At 40.4% G+C, this 15,547-nt stretch overlaps 1 non-coding gene across 1 annotated transcript; it reads right to left on the bottom strand.

Annotated features, from left to right (window-relative positions):
- Positions 1 to 4,175: 4,175 nt before the first annotated feature.
- LOC130978363 (small nucleolar RNA R71) lies at positions 4,176 to 4,283 on the bottom strand. Its single transcript, XR_009086010.1, has one exon. It is a non-coding gene; the product is annotated as a small nucleolar RNA R71 (small nucleolar RNA).
- Between the last annotated feature and the right edge of the window lie 11,264 nt (positions 4,284 to 15,547).

Raw genomic sequence — 15,547 nt, 5'->3', positions numbered from 1 at the left:
TTGTGCTCAATTGAGTGGATTTTATCAACTCTTTACCCACTTATTCATACTATTTGCATGTTTTACATTTCCCTTCCTAATTATGTGCTTTGATTGAAAACATGCTTCTTTGGACTTATATTTGCTTATTATTAATCCTCTCTTATCACCGTTAGATGCCTTGATATGTGTGTTAAGTGTTTTCAGAGATTACAGGGCAGGAATGGCTCAGAGGATGAAAAGGAAGCATGCAAAAGTGGAAGGAATATGATGAGCGGATAATTTGTATACTTTTTGGCATTGTTTTTAGCATGTTTTTGTTATGATTTAGTTAGTTTTTATTATATTTTTATTAGTTTTTAATTAAAATTCACTTTTCTGGACTTTACTATGAGTTTGTGTGTTTTTCTGTGATTTCAGGTATTTTCTGGCTGAAATTGAGGGACCTGAGCAAAAATCTGATCCAGAGACTCAAAAGGACTGTAGATGCTGTTGGATTCTGACCTCCCTGCACTCGAAGTGGATTTTCTGGAGCTACAGAAGCCCAATTGGCGCGCTCTCAACGGCGTTGGAAAGTAGATATCCTGGGCTTTCCAGCAATATATAATAGTCCATACTTTGCCCAAGATTTGATGGCCCAAACCGGCGTTCAAAGTCACCTCAAGAAATTCCAGCGTTAAACGCCGGAACTGGCACCTAATTGGGAGTTAAACGCCCAAACTGGCACTAAAGCTGGCGTTTAACTCCAAGGAGAGTCTCTACACGAAATTTCTTCATTGCTCAGCCCAAACACACACCAAGTGGGCCCGGAAGTGGATTTTTATGTCATTTACTCATCTATGTACTAGTTTTCTATAAGTAGGACCTTTTACTATTGTATAGAGACATCAAGGACTTTGGTAGCCATCTTTGTTTTATGCTATCTTAGACCTTTGGGAGGCTGGCCATTCGACCATGCCTAGACCTTGTTCTTATGTATTTTCAACGGTGGAGTTTCTACACACCATAGATTAAGGGTGTGGAGCTCTGCTGTACCTCGAGTATTAATGCAATTACTATTGTTCTTCCATTCAATTCCGCTTGTTCTTTGTCCAAGATATCACTTGTTCTTCAACATGATGAAGGTGATGATTGACGCCCATCACCATTCTCACCCATGAACAAGGTGACTGACAACCATTCTTGTTCTACAAGCATCTGAGGCTTAGTGAATATCTCTTGGATTCCTGATTGCACGATGCATGGTTGATCGCCTGACAACCGAGTGCTCGCCTGACAAACGAGCCAGCCATTCCGTGAGATCAGAGTCTTCGTGGTAAAGGCAGGACCTGATAGCAGCATTCAAGAGAATCCGGAAGGTCTAACCTTGTCTGTGGTATTCTGAGTAGGATTCAATGACTGAATGACTGTGACGTGCTTCAAACCCTGAGGGCGGGCGTTAGTGACAGACGCAAAAGAATCACTGGATTCTATTCCGGCCTGATTGAGAACCGACAGATGAATTCCGCTATGCTGTGACGGAGCATATGCAATCGCTTTCACTGAGAGGATGGGAGGTAGCTGCTGACAACAGTGAAACCCTACACGAGCTTGCCATGGAAAGGAGTAAGAAGGATTGGATGAAGGCAGTAGGAAAGCAGAGAGACGGAAGGGAAGGCATCTTCATACACTTGTCTGAAGCTCTTACACCAATGATATGCATAAGTATCACTATCTTTATCTTCTATATTATTTTCGTTCATCATCATATACATTTGAGTTTGCCTGACTAAGATTTACAAGATGACCATAGCTTGCTTCAATGCTAACAATCTCCGTGGGATCGACCCTTACTCACGTAAGGTATTACTTTGACGACCCAGTGCACTTGCTGGTTAGTTGTGCGAAGTTGTGTAATGCCATGGTATTGAGCTACCAAGTTTTTGGAGCCATTACCGGGGATTATGAGAGTTGTGAAAAAGTATTGTTCACAATTTCGCGCACCAAGTTTTTGGCGCCGTTGCCGGGGATTGTTCAAGTTTTGAGCAAGCTTTTGGTAACAATGCGTGGGATTGTTCTAGTTTGGACAACTGACGGTTCATCTTGTTGCTTAGATTAGGTATTTATTTTTTTCGAAATTCTTGAAGATGAATTCTAGAGTTTCATGATGATTTGTTGAAATCTGGCTGGCTGAGAAGCCATGTCTAATCTGATTGGACCGAGGTTTCAGCTTATCACCACAAGAGCTTGTTGATTTTCATCAATTTTGCTTTTGGAGCAGTGATCTGCTAAGGCTTGGCTGACCTTTGGTCATGTCTAGTGTTTTGGATCGAAGCTTTCTTTGAAAGCTTGGCTGGCTGTGAAGCCATGTCTAATTCCTGGACCGGAGTCTTAGACTAGCATTGCACTGATTCCTGGAATTCTCATTAAGAATTTTGATACCTTTTTCCACTTGATTTTCGAAAAACACAAAAAAATATGCAAAACCATAAAATCCAAAAATATTTCTTGTTTGAGTCTAGAGTCTCATCTTAAGTTTGGTGTCAAATGCATGTTTTTGTTATATTTTTCGAATCCATGCATATATTTCTTGTTTTGATCTTTAAATTCTATTGACTTGAGTGTTCATGTGTCTCATATAGTGTCAGTAGCACACAAACTGCTAAGTTTGGTGTCTTGCATGCATTGTTATTTGATTCTTGTTGCATTTTGATTATTAAAAATCCAAAAATATTTTTAATTTGTGTCTTTTCAAGTCAATGATACAAAGAATTGAAGATTCAGAACATACTGCAGAGGAATTATACAGAAAAAGCTGAGCATTCAAAAATGCCCAGTGAAGAAGGCAGACTGGCGTTTAAACGCCAGCCAGGGTACCTGGTTGGGCGTTTAACGCCCAAAAAGGGTGCATTCTGGGCGTTAAACGCCAGAATGGATACCATTCTGGGCGTTTAACGCCAGGATGGTGCTAGGGGGAAGATTTTGTTTTCAAAATCAATTTTTTTTCAAGTTTTCAAAGTTTTTCAAAATCAAATCTTTTTCAAATCATTCTTTTCAATCAAATGTTTTCAAAATCAATTTCTTTCCTTTTCAAAGATACTTACTAACAATTAATGATTTGATTGAACATTTCTTGCCTTTTCTATTAAGGAAGGTTTTATGTTTGAATCATATCTTTTCTTGTTAGGCAAGTCATTAATTTTTAAAATCATATCTTTTCAAATTGTTTTCAAATCATATCTTTTAAAATTGTTTTCAAATCATATTTTCTCAATCACATCTTTTTAAACCATAACTTTTCAATCAAATCTTTTTAACCTCATCTTTTTCAAAATAGTTTTCAATCAAATCTTTTTGACTTCTAATTTCAAAATCTTTTTCAAAAATCACTTGATTTCTTTTTTCACTTTTGATTTTCGAAAATTATCAATCAAATTTTCAAAATGTTTTCAAAATCTTTTAATTGAATTTTCGAAAATTCTCTTCCCTCCTCCTCACATCCTTCTATTTATGGAGTACTACTCCTTCTTAATGCACAATTCGAACCTTATCTAATTAAAGTTCGAATTCTTCTTCTCCTTCTTCTTTCTATTTCTCTTTTCCTCTGACACTTCAAGGAATCTCTATACTGTGACATAGAGGATTCCACATTTTCTTGTTCTCTTCTCTTTCATATGAGTAGGAGCAGAGACAAGGGCATTCTTGTTGAAGCTGATCCTGAACCTGAGAGGACCCTGAAGAGAAAGCTAAGAGAAGCCAAAGCACAACTCTCTTTAGAGGACCTGACCGAATTCTTCAAGGAAGAAGAACCCATGGCAGCCGAAAACAACAACAATGCCAACAATGCAAGGAAGGTGCTGGGTGACTTCACTGCACCTACTCCTGATTTCTATGGGAGAAGCATCTCTATCCCTGCCATTGGAGCAAACAACTTTGAGCTTAAGCCTCAATTAGTTTCTCTAATGCAACAAAATTGCAAGTTCCATGGACTTCCAATGGAAGATCCTCATCAGTTTTTAGCTGAATTCTTGCAAATCTGTGACACAGTCAAGACTAATGGGGTTAACCCTGAGGTCTATAGACTGATGCTATTCCCTTTTGCTGTAAGAGACAGAGCTAGAATATGGTTGGACTCTCAACCTAAAGAAAGCCTGGACTCTTGGGATAAGCTAGTCAATGCCTTCTTGGCAAAGTTCTTTCCACCACAAAGATGGAGTAAGCTAAGAGTGGAAGTCCAAACCTTCAGACAGAAGGATGGAGAATCCCTCTATGAAGCTTGGGAAAGATACAAACAATTAATCAGAAGATGTCCATCAGACATGCTTTCTGAATGGAGCATCATAGGTATTTTCTATGATGGTCTCTCTGAACTATCTAAGATGTCCTTGGATAGCTCTGCTGGAGGATCTCTTCATCTGAAGAAGACGCCTGCAGAAGCTCAAGAATTGATTGAAATGGTTGCAAATAACCAATTCATGTACACTTCTGAAAGGAATCCTGTGAACAATGGGACTAGTCAGAAGAAAGGAGTTCTTGAGATTGACACTCTGAATGCCATATTGGCTCAGAACAAGATATTGACTCAACAAGTCAATTTGATTTCTCAGAGTCTGTCTGGAATGCAAAATGCACCAAACAGTACTAAGGATGCTTCATCTGAGGAAGAAGCTTATGATCCTGAGAACCCTTCAATGGAAGAGGTGAATTACCTAGGAGAACCCTATGGAAACACCTACAATTCTTCATGGAGAAATCACCCCAATTTCTCATGGAAGAATCAAGAGAGACCTCAACAAGGTTTCAATAATAATAATGGTGGAAGAAACAGGTTTAGCAATGGCAAGCCTTTTCCATCATCTTCTCAGCAACAGACAGAGAGTTCTAAGCAGAATACTTCTGACTTAGCAACAATGGTCTCTGATCTAATAAAGACCACTCAAAGTTTCATGAATGAAACAAGGTCCTCCATCAGAAATTTGGAAGGACAAGTGGGTCAGCTGAGCAAGAAAGTTACTAAACTCCCTCCTAGCACTCTCCCAAGTAATACAGAAGAAAATCCAAAAGGAGAGTGCAAAGCCATAGACATGGCCGAATATGGAGAGGAAAGAGAGGAGGAGGACGCCACTGAGGAAGACCTCAGTGGGCGTGTACCAATCTCCTCTGAGTTCCTCAATGAGGAACAATGGGAATCTGAGGCTCAAAATGAGACCATAGAGATTCCATTGGACTTACTTCTGCCATTCATGAGCTCTGATGAGTATTCTTCCTCTGAAGAGGATGAGTATGTCACTGAAGAGCAAGTTGCTAAATACCTTGGAGCAATCATGAAGCTAAATGACAAGTTATTTGGAAATGAGACTTGGGAGGATGAACCACCTTTGCTCACCAAAAAACTGGATGACTTGTCTAGGCAGAAACTGCCTCAAAAGAGGCAGGATCCTGGGAAGTTTTCTATACCTTGTACCATAGGCACCATGACCTTCAAGAAGGCCTTGTGTGACTTAGGGTCAAGTGTAAACCTCATGCCCCTCTCTGTAATGGAGAAATTAGGGATCTTTGAGGTGCAAGCTGCAAGAATCTCATTAGAGATGGCAGACAACTCAAGAAAACAAGCTCATGGACTTGTAGAGAATGTTTTGGTTAAGGTTGAAGACCATTACATCCCTACTGACTTCATAGTCCTAGAGACTAGGAAATGCATGGATGAATCCATCATCCTTGGCAGACCCTTCCTAGCCACAGCAAAGGCTGTGATTGATGTTGATAAAGGAGAGTTGATCATTCAAGTGAATGAAAAATCCTTGGTGTTTAAGGCCCAAGGACATCCCTCTATCACCATGGAGAGGAAGCATGAAGAGCTTCTCTCAAAACAGAGCCAAGCAGAGCCCCCACAGTCAAACTCTAAGTTTGGTGTTGGGAGGCCACAACCAAACTCTAAGTTTGGTGTTGAACCCCCACATTCAAACTCTAAGTTTGGTGTTGGGAGGTTCCAACACGGTTCTGAGTATTTCTGAGGCTCCATGAGAGTCCTCTGTCAAGCTAATGACATTAAAGAAGCGCTTGTTGGGAGGCAACCCAATATTTTATAGTTAACTATTTTCTTTTGTTATTTTATCTTTTTTTGTAGGTTGATGATCTTAAGAAGTCACAAAAACAATGAAAAAAGCAAAAACAGAATGAAAAACAGGAAGAAAAATAGCACACCCTGGAGGAAGAAGCTGCTGGCGTTTAAACGCCAGTAAGCCTAGCAGTTAGGCGTTTAACGCCCAGTCTGGCACCATTCTGGGCGTTTAACGCCAGAAAGGGGCACCAGACTGGCGTTAAACGCCAGAAAAGGGCAACAACCTGGCGTTAAACGCCTGGAATGGGCACCAGCCCGGCGTTTAACGCCAGAAATAGCTCAAAACGTGATTTTGAGCAACATTTGGTGCAGGGATGACTTTTCCTTGACACCACAGGATCTGTGGACCCCACAGGACCCCACCATCAATCTCTCTCTTCTTCCCCCACTCACCAATCACCTCAATACCTCTTCCCCAAAACCCTTCACCTATCAAATCCCATCTTTCTCTTCACCACTCACATCCATCCTTCATAAATCCCCACCAACCTCACCCTTCAAATTCAAACCACTTTCCCTCCCAAACCCACCCTCCATGGCCGAACCATTACCCCCCTCTCTCCTATATATACCCTTCTTCAACCCTTCATTTTCACACGACCTAAACACCCCTTCTTTCCCCTCTTGGCCGAACACACCACCTTCCCCCTCTTCCTCATTTCTTCTTCTTCTACTCTCTTCTTTCTTCTTTTGCTCGAGGACGAGCAAACATTTTAAGTTTGGTGTGGTAAAAGCGTTGCTTTTTCATAACCATTTATGGCATCCAAGGCCGGAGAAACCTCTAAAAAGAGGAAAGGGAAGGCAAAAGCTTCCACCTCCGAGTCATGGGAGATGGATAGATTCCTCTCAAGGGTGCATCAAGTCCACTTCTATGAAGTTGTGGCCTTGAAGAAGGTGATCCCCGAGGTCCCCTTTTCACTCAAAAAGGGTGAATATCCGGAGATCCGCCATGAGATCCGAAGAAGAGGTTGGGAAGTACTCACCAACCCCATTCAACAAGTCGGAATCTTGATGGTTCAAGAGTTCTATGCCAATGCATGGATCACTAAGAACCATGACCAAAGTGTGAACCCGAATCCAAAGAATTATCTCACTATGGTTCGGGGGAAATACTTGGATTTTAGTCCGGAGAGTGTGAGGGTGGCGTTCAACTTGCCTATGATGCAAGGAGATGAGCATCCTTACACTAGAAGGGTCAACTTTGATCAAAGGTTGGACCAAGTCCTCACAACCATATGTGAAGAGGGTGCACAATGGAAGCAAGATTCAAGAGGCAAGCCGGTTCAATTAAGAAGGCATGACCTCAAGCCCGTGGCTAGAGGATGGTTAGAGTTCATACAACGCTCAATCATTCCCACTAGCAACCGGTCCGAAGTTACCATAGACCGGGCCATCATGATTCATAGCATCATGATTGGAGAAGAAGTAGAAGTTCATGAGGTTATAGCTCAAGAACTCTACAAGGTGGCGGACAAGACCTCCACTTTGGCAAGGTTAGCCTTTCCTCATCTCATCTGTCACCTCTGTTATTCAGTGGAGTTGACATAGAGGGAGATACCCCCATTGATGAGGACAAGCCCATCACCAAGAAAAGGATGGAGTACACAAGAGACCCCTCTCATCAAGAGATCCCTGAGATTCCTCAAGGGATGCACTTTCCTCCACAAAATTATTGGGAGCAAGTAAACACCTCCCTAGGAGAATTGAGTTCCAACATGGGACAACTAAGGGTGGAGCATCAAGAACACTCCATTCTCCTCCATGAAATTAGAGAAGACCAAAGAATCATGAGGGAGGAGCAACAAAGACAAGGAAGAGACATTGAGGAGCTCAAGCACTCCATAGGATCTTCAAGAGCAAGAAAGAGCCGCCATCACTAAGGTGGACCCGTTCCTTGATTTCCTTGTTCTTTATTCTTCTGTTTTTCGATTTTTATGCTTTATGTTATCCATGTTTGTGTCTTGTGATCATTAGTGTCTTAGTGTCTATGCCTTAAAGTTATGAATGTCCTATGAATCCATCACCTTTCTTGAATAAAAATGTGCTTAATTGAAAAGGAAAGAATTGCATGAATTCTGAATTTTATAATAGTTTAATTATTTTGATGTGGTGGCAACACTTTTGTTCTCTGAATGTATGCTTGAACAGTGCATATGTCTTTTGAATTTGTGGTTCATGAATGTTGGCTCTTGAAAGAATGATGAAAAAGGAGATATGTTACTGAGGATCTGAAAAATCATTAAAATGATTCTTGAAGCAAGAAAAAGCAGAAAAAAAAAAGCAAACGAAAAAAAAAAGACCGAAAAAAAAAAGTTGAAAAAGAAGAAAGAAAAAGAAACAAATAAAGTTGTGATCCAAGGCAATAAGAGTGTGCTTAAGAACCCTGGACACCTCTAATTGGGGACTTTAGCAAAGCTGAGTCACAATCTGAAAAGGTTCACCCAATTATGTGTCTGTGGCATGTATGTATCCGGTGGTAATACTGGAAGACAGAGTGCTTTGGGCCACGGCCAAGACTCAAGAAATAGCTATGTTCAAGAATCATCATACTTTACTAGGAGAATCACTAACACTATCTGGATTCTAAGTTCCTAAAGAAGCCAATCATTCTGAATTACAAGGGATAGAGTGAGATGCCAAAACTATTCAGAGGCAAAAAGATAAAAGCCCCGCTCATCTAATTAATGCTGATCTTCATAGATATTTTTGGAGTTCATTGCATATTCTCTTCTTTTTATCTTATTTGATCTTCAGTTGCTTGGGGACAAGCAACAATTTAAGTTTGGTGTTGTGATGAGCGGATAATTTGTATACTTTTTGGCATTGTTTTTAGCATGTTTTTGTTATGATTTAGTTAGTTTTTATTATATTTTTATTAGTTTTTAATTAAAATTCACTTTTCTGGACTTTACTATGAGTTTGTGTGTTTTTCTGTGATTTCAGGTATTTTCTGGCTGAAATTGAGGGACCTGAGCAAAAATCTGATCCAGAGACTCAAAAGGACTGTAGATGCTGTTGGATTCTGACCTCCCTGCACTCGAAGTAGATTTTCTGGAGCTACAGAAGCCCAATTGGCGCGCTCTCAACGGCGTTGGAAAGTAGATATCCTGGGCTTTCCAGCAATATATAATAGTCCATACTTTGCCCAAGATTTGATGGCCCAAACCGGCGTTCAAAGTCACCTCAAGAAATTCCAGCGTTAAACGCCGGAACTGGCACCTAATTGGGAGTTAAACGCCCAAACTGGCACTAAAGCTGGCGTTTAACTCCAAGGAGAGTCTCTACACGAAATTTCTTCATTGCTCAGCCCAAACACACACCAAGTGGGCCCGGAAGTGGATTTTTATGTCATTTACTCATCTATGTACTAGTTTTCTATAAGTAGGACCTTTTACTATTGTATAGAGACATCAAGGACTTTGGTAGCCATCTTTGTTTTATGCTATCTTAGACCTTTGGGAGGCTGGCCATTCGGCCATGCCTAGACCTTGTTCTTATGTATTTTCAACGGTGGAGTTTCTACACACCATAGATTAAGGGTGTGGAGCTCTGCTGTACCTCGAGTATTAATGCAATTACTATTGTTCTTCCATTCAATTCCGCTTGTTCTTTGTCCAAGATATCACTTGTTCTTCAACATGATGAAGGTGATGATTGACGCCCATCACCATTCTCACCCATGAACAAGGTGACTGACAACCATTCTTGTTCTACAAGCATCTGAGGCTTAGTGAATATCTCTTGGATTCCTGATTGCACGATGCATGGTTGATCGCCTGACAACCGAGTGCTCGCCTGACAAACGAGCCAGCCATTCCGTGAGATCAGAGTCTTCGTGGTAAAGGCAGGACCTGATAGCAGCATTCAAGAGAATCCAGAAGGTCTAACCTTGTCTGTGGTATTCTGAGTAGGATTCAATGACTGAATGACTGTGACGTGCTTCAAACCCTGAGGGCGGGGCGTTAGTGACAGACGCAAAAGAATCACTGGATTCTATTCCGGCCTGATTGAGAACCGACAGATGAATTCCGCTATGCTGTGACAGAGCATATGCAATCGCTTTCACTGAGAGGATGGGAGGTAGCTGCTGACAACAGTGAAACCCTACACGAGCTTGCCATGGAAAGGAGTAAGAAGGATTGGATGAAGGCAGTAGGAAAGCAGAGAGACGGAAGGGAAGGCATCTTCATACACTTGTCTGAAGCTCTTACACCAATGATATGCATAAGTATCACTATCTTTATCTTCTATATTATTTTCGTTCATCATCATATACATTTGAGTTTGCCTGACTAAGATTTACAAGATGACCATAGCTTGCTTCAATGCTAACAATCTCCGTGGGATCGACCCTTACTCACGTAAGGTATTACTTGGACGACCCAGTGCACTTGCTGGTTAGTTGTGCGAAGTTGTGTAATGCCATGGTATTGAGCTACCAAGTTTTTGGAGCCATTACCGGGGATTATGAGAGTTGTGAAAAAGTATTGTTCACAATTTCGCGCACCAGAATACAAGAAGTTGGAGAAACTGCTAAGCTGTCTAGCCTGACCTCTTCGCACTCAAACAGCGATAACTTTAGCTACAGAGGTCCAAACGACGCGGTTCCAGTTGCGTTGGAAAGCTAACGTCCGGGGCTTCGATTTGATATATAATTTGCTATAGCTGCCCCGATGCCAGGCGACGTGAACGCGTGGGTCACGCGGATGCGTGACTTGGCAGGAACGCAACCCGCACGGCCGCGTGAGCCATGCGGCCGCGTCACTTTTCCGCAACCTGTACGGACCAGAAAGCGCTGGAAGTGACTTCTGGGCTGCTTTTGACCCAGTTTTCAGCCCAAAACACACAGATTAGAGGCTATAAAGTGGGGGAATGCATGTATTCATAATTATGCTCTCATAATTTACTTTTCATGTTTTAGATGTAGTTTTAGAGAGAGATGTTCTCTCCTCTCTCTCTCTTAGGATTAGGACTTCTCTTAGTTTTAGGAGTGACTCTCAATCCCAGGTTCTTTATTTTTATTTATTTTCAATGTTCCATGTTTAGATTGATTTTCTTAATTAATGTTATTTGAGATATTTCAGATTGATGACTGCTGTCTTTTATTGATATAAATAATTTGGATTTTCCTGTTGCCCAATTGGCTTATGAATATTTTTCATGTTAGATTTTACTGCTTTGAATGAATTGAAGGTATTTCAAATATTTATAATTTTAATTTAGCTTTTTACATTCTTGGCTGTGGTTGATTAATTGGTGACTCTTGAGTTATCAAACTCATTGTTAGTTGAGAATTGGAATTAATTCATCCACTTAACTTACCTTCATAGTTAGAGGTTAACAAAGTGGGAGAAGAATCCAATTCTCATCACAATTGATAAGGATAACTGGGATAGGACCTCCAGTTCTTATACCTTGCCAAGAGATTTTATTAGTATTACTTTATTTTACTTATCATATAATATATTCGCACCTTACTTCCAAAACCCCAATTTACAGACTCATAACCAATAATAAGAACATACCTCCCTGTAATTCCTTGAGAAGACGACCCGAGGTTTAAATACTTGGTTATCAATTTTAAAGGGGTTTGTTACTTGTGACAACCAAAACGTTTGTACGAAGGGATTTTTGTCGGTTTAGAGACTATATCTACAACGCGACTGTTTTTATGAAATTCTTTACTGGCAAAAATCCCGACGTCAAGCACCTTGGTTTGCGGATATTGCCAATTTTAAAGCAGCCGGTGACTTACCCCCTGGAATCAACAAATATCAAAGAAGGAAACTCATCAATGATGCCAAGTATTTCATTTGGGATGAACCCTATCTCTTTAAGAAATGCTCAGATGGAATCCTTAGGAAGTGCATCTCAGAAGAAAAGGACGAAGGGTCCTATGGAGTTGCCATAGTGCTAGTTATGGAGGTCATTTTGGAGGAGAAAAAACTGCCACAAAGGTGCTGCAATGTGGGTTCTTCTGGCCCACTATCTTCAAAGATGCTAAGGAATTAGTGAGAAGCTGCAATGAATGCCAAAGGGCTGGCAACCTGCCCAAGAGAAATAAGATGCCACAGCAATACATTCTAGAGCTTGAACTGTTTGATGTATGGGGAATCGATTTCATGGGACCATTCCCACCCTCATATTCAAATAAGTTTATCTTGGTGGCAGTAGACTATGTATCTAAGTGGGTGGAGGCAGTGGCGACCCCAACTAATGACAACAAGGTAGTCATAAACTTTCTTCGAAGGAATATCATCACCAGGTTTGGAGTCCCACGAGCCCTCATCAGTGACAGAGGGAGCCATTTCTACAATAGACCATTGGAAGCCCTACTCCTGCCATATGGGGTAAAGCATAAGGTTGCCACACCTTATCATCCCCAAACAAGTGGGCAAACAGAGATATCTAACCGAGAGTTGAAAAGGATTCTGGAAAATACTGTGGGGATATCAAGAAAGGACTGGGCGAAGAAGCTAGATGATGCTCTTTGGGCATACAGGACAGTCTTTAAAACACCAATTGGGATGTCCCCATATCAACTGGTGTATGGTAAGGCTTGTCACTTGCCATTAGAGCTGGAGCACAAGGCCTCCTAGGCCCTTAAAACACTGAACCTAGATAGCACTGCTACTGGTGAAAAAAGGGTCCTGCAGCTTCAAGAATTTGAAGAATTTAGATCTCAAGCCTATGAAATTACCAAGATCTATAAGGAAAAAGCAAAAAGGAGACATGATCTCAATTTGGTACCCAGAAGTTTCGAAGAAGGGCAACATGTGCTTCTCTACAACTCTAGACTGAAACTCTTCCCTGGAAAACTCAAATCAAGATGGTCGGGACCCTTTCTAGTCACAAAAGTCTCACCTTATGCACATATAGAAATAATGGAAGAAGGCTCAAAGAGAAGATTCACTGTGAATGGACAAAGACTCAAACACTACTTGGGCAGCATGAAGGAGACCCCCAAACAGAAGTATAACCTCAACTAAGGAAAGACTCGTCGAGCTAGCGACGCTAAAAATGCACTTTTTTAGGAGGCAACCCAACCTGAGGTAATTCTCTTTTCATAAGTCTTTCAATAAAAATTTCAAGTTGGATTCTCTATAGTGTGAGGAGCTAAGTTTGGTGTTACACACCAAAAACAATTCAACGGTGAATATAGGGCTCTAAGTTTGGTGTTCCACCAAAACTCCAGCTGAAGAGTGCATTGCAACCCTTAGTGATGAAGCATTCCTCTAGCAATTAGAGAACTTACTTGACGGAGGCTTAACCTCTAAAATATAGATTATCTTTTTAGCTCATAATTGTTTCTTAATAAAAAGCACACAAGGTTCTTACATGCATCCAATTTTTCAAGTAAGCAAAGAACTAAGTTTGGTGTTCACACACCAATTTAAGTTCTTAAGCTCACAAGCACACATGCATGCTAACCCTTTTCCAAGTGCTTGGAGAACAAGCAACTTTCAATAGTGTTGCAGGAATTTAATCAAACTCAGGGAATGAGCATACCCCATCATCCAAGGAAACAGACAGGGATGCAAATACTAGGACGAGAATACCAAGGAAGATATCATGAGGTTGTTTCAAACCATCTCGAAATACAGAACTCTAAGTGAAAAATGATTGAATAGAACCTGCATCTTTTACTTGTTCCTCTTTATTCACATCTAAATGTGCTAGCTTAATATCTTGAGTGTTCACTTTCATCTTTCTTACTTGTATGCTTGTCTCTTTAAGTTAATCAAAAAGAAAATGTTATGAAAAGAACAAGAGTGGAGTTATTTTGTGAAGTGCATTCTGAATGTTTGTAGTAGGTTAATTAGTAAGTTAAGTTGGTTTACCAAATAAGGAAAGAAAGTAACTATCTATCCTAAGTCCTATGTTTGAGACACATCCTTTGAGACTAACTAAACAATAAGATCCTAATAAGAAAAGAGAAAGAGCAATAAAAGTGAAAAAGAAAGAAACACAATAAGAAATAATGCTAGGCACCAAGGGTTTCAAAATTGAGGCATATGTCTGTGGTGTTTATGTACAAGGGATATACTTGGATGAATAAGCTCTTAAGGGTGCCTTATCACTTGGTAACTTGGATTAACTAATCCGGGATTATCAGCTAAAAGTCCACTATCAAGAGTAACCTTTGCTACAGAACACTTAGTAACCCAAAGAGGTGCTGGAGACCAAGGTCTCAAGAAAGGAAAAATAACAAACCATGTGCCTATGGTGTGTGTGTATGAGGGAAAGAGACTTGAGGAAGTAAGTCCTTAGGGGTGTCTTAACACCTAGCACCTTAAACCAACTGGTTTAGGAGTGTTGGCTGAAAGCTTATCATAAAGAGTCGCCCTCTTACAAAGCACTTAGCAAAAAGAAAAATAAACTTTGAAAAAGAAGGAAGGATCAATAAGAAAGAAGTCTCAAAGGATGAAATCAAGAAAGTGACCAAGGAGTTGATAAAGGCTTGAAACCTAAAGGGGAGGAACCTAAGTTGCTATGCATGAAACCCCCATAAACCAAGAATTCTACTTCTATTTTATCTTCTTGTTCTTTCATTTCATTCTTCTTATGCTTCAGTACTTGCTTAGGGACAAGCAAGCTTTAAGTTTGGTGTTGTGATGCCAGGGCATCTAGGCCAGTTTCACTAACATTTTCTTTACTGTTTCAGGGTAGTTTCATGCATTTTCTTAGTGAATAAGGCAAGTTTTGGATGAAAATACATTCACACCTTGATTCAAGCAACTATTGTGAACTTTGCATGATTTCATGAGAATTTTGCTAGAATTGCATGATAAATTGATGATGCCTAATCTCATGACTTTAGTTAGAGCTTTGATGCACTCTAATTGCTTGATTTCAGGGCAAAAGGAAGCAAGGAAGACCCACATTAGTATTCACGTTAACCTAGTTAATGTGAACACTAACGTGGAACGGTAAAAATCTTGCAACGTTAATGAGAAAAGTGATCACCAATAACGCCTGCGAAGCCATCAATAGCTCATGTTACTTGCTACGTTAACTAAGTTAACGTGGTAGTTAACATAGAAGCAAAAGAGAACTCCAACGTTAGTGGTAAAAGTGAACACCAATAACGTTGGAAAACTTGGCAATGATCCACGTTAAGAGTCACGTTAACTTAGTTAACGTGAACTCTAACGTTGAAGAGGAAAACAAAAGCCAACGTTAGTGACACTCACTTTTGTCACTAACGTTGGACTAACTAGCATTGCCTACGTTAACTTTCACGTTAAGACAATTAACGTGAAAGTTAACGTGGAGTTGAGATCAAGGAGCCAATGTTAGTGACACTCACTTTTGTCACTAACATTGGAAGATGGCATCACTACTACGTTAAGAGCCACGTTAACTTAGTTAACGTGAGTTCTAACGTAGAGAATTTGGGCATTTGGAGCGTTAGTGACAAAGGTGAGTGTCACTAATGCTCTCGAAGGTGAGACACATCCACGTTAA

This window comes from Arachis stenosperma, chromosome 4, assembly GCF_014773155.1.
Source record: "Arachis stenosperma cultivar V10309 chromosome 4, arast.V10309.gnm1.PFL2, whole genome shotgun sequence".
Taxonomy (NCBI): domain Eukaryota; kingdom Viridiplantae; phylum Streptophyta; class Magnoliopsida; order Fabales; family Fabaceae; genus Arachis; species Arachis stenosperma.
This window is presented reverse-complemented; position numbering and strand designations above follow the sequence as displayed.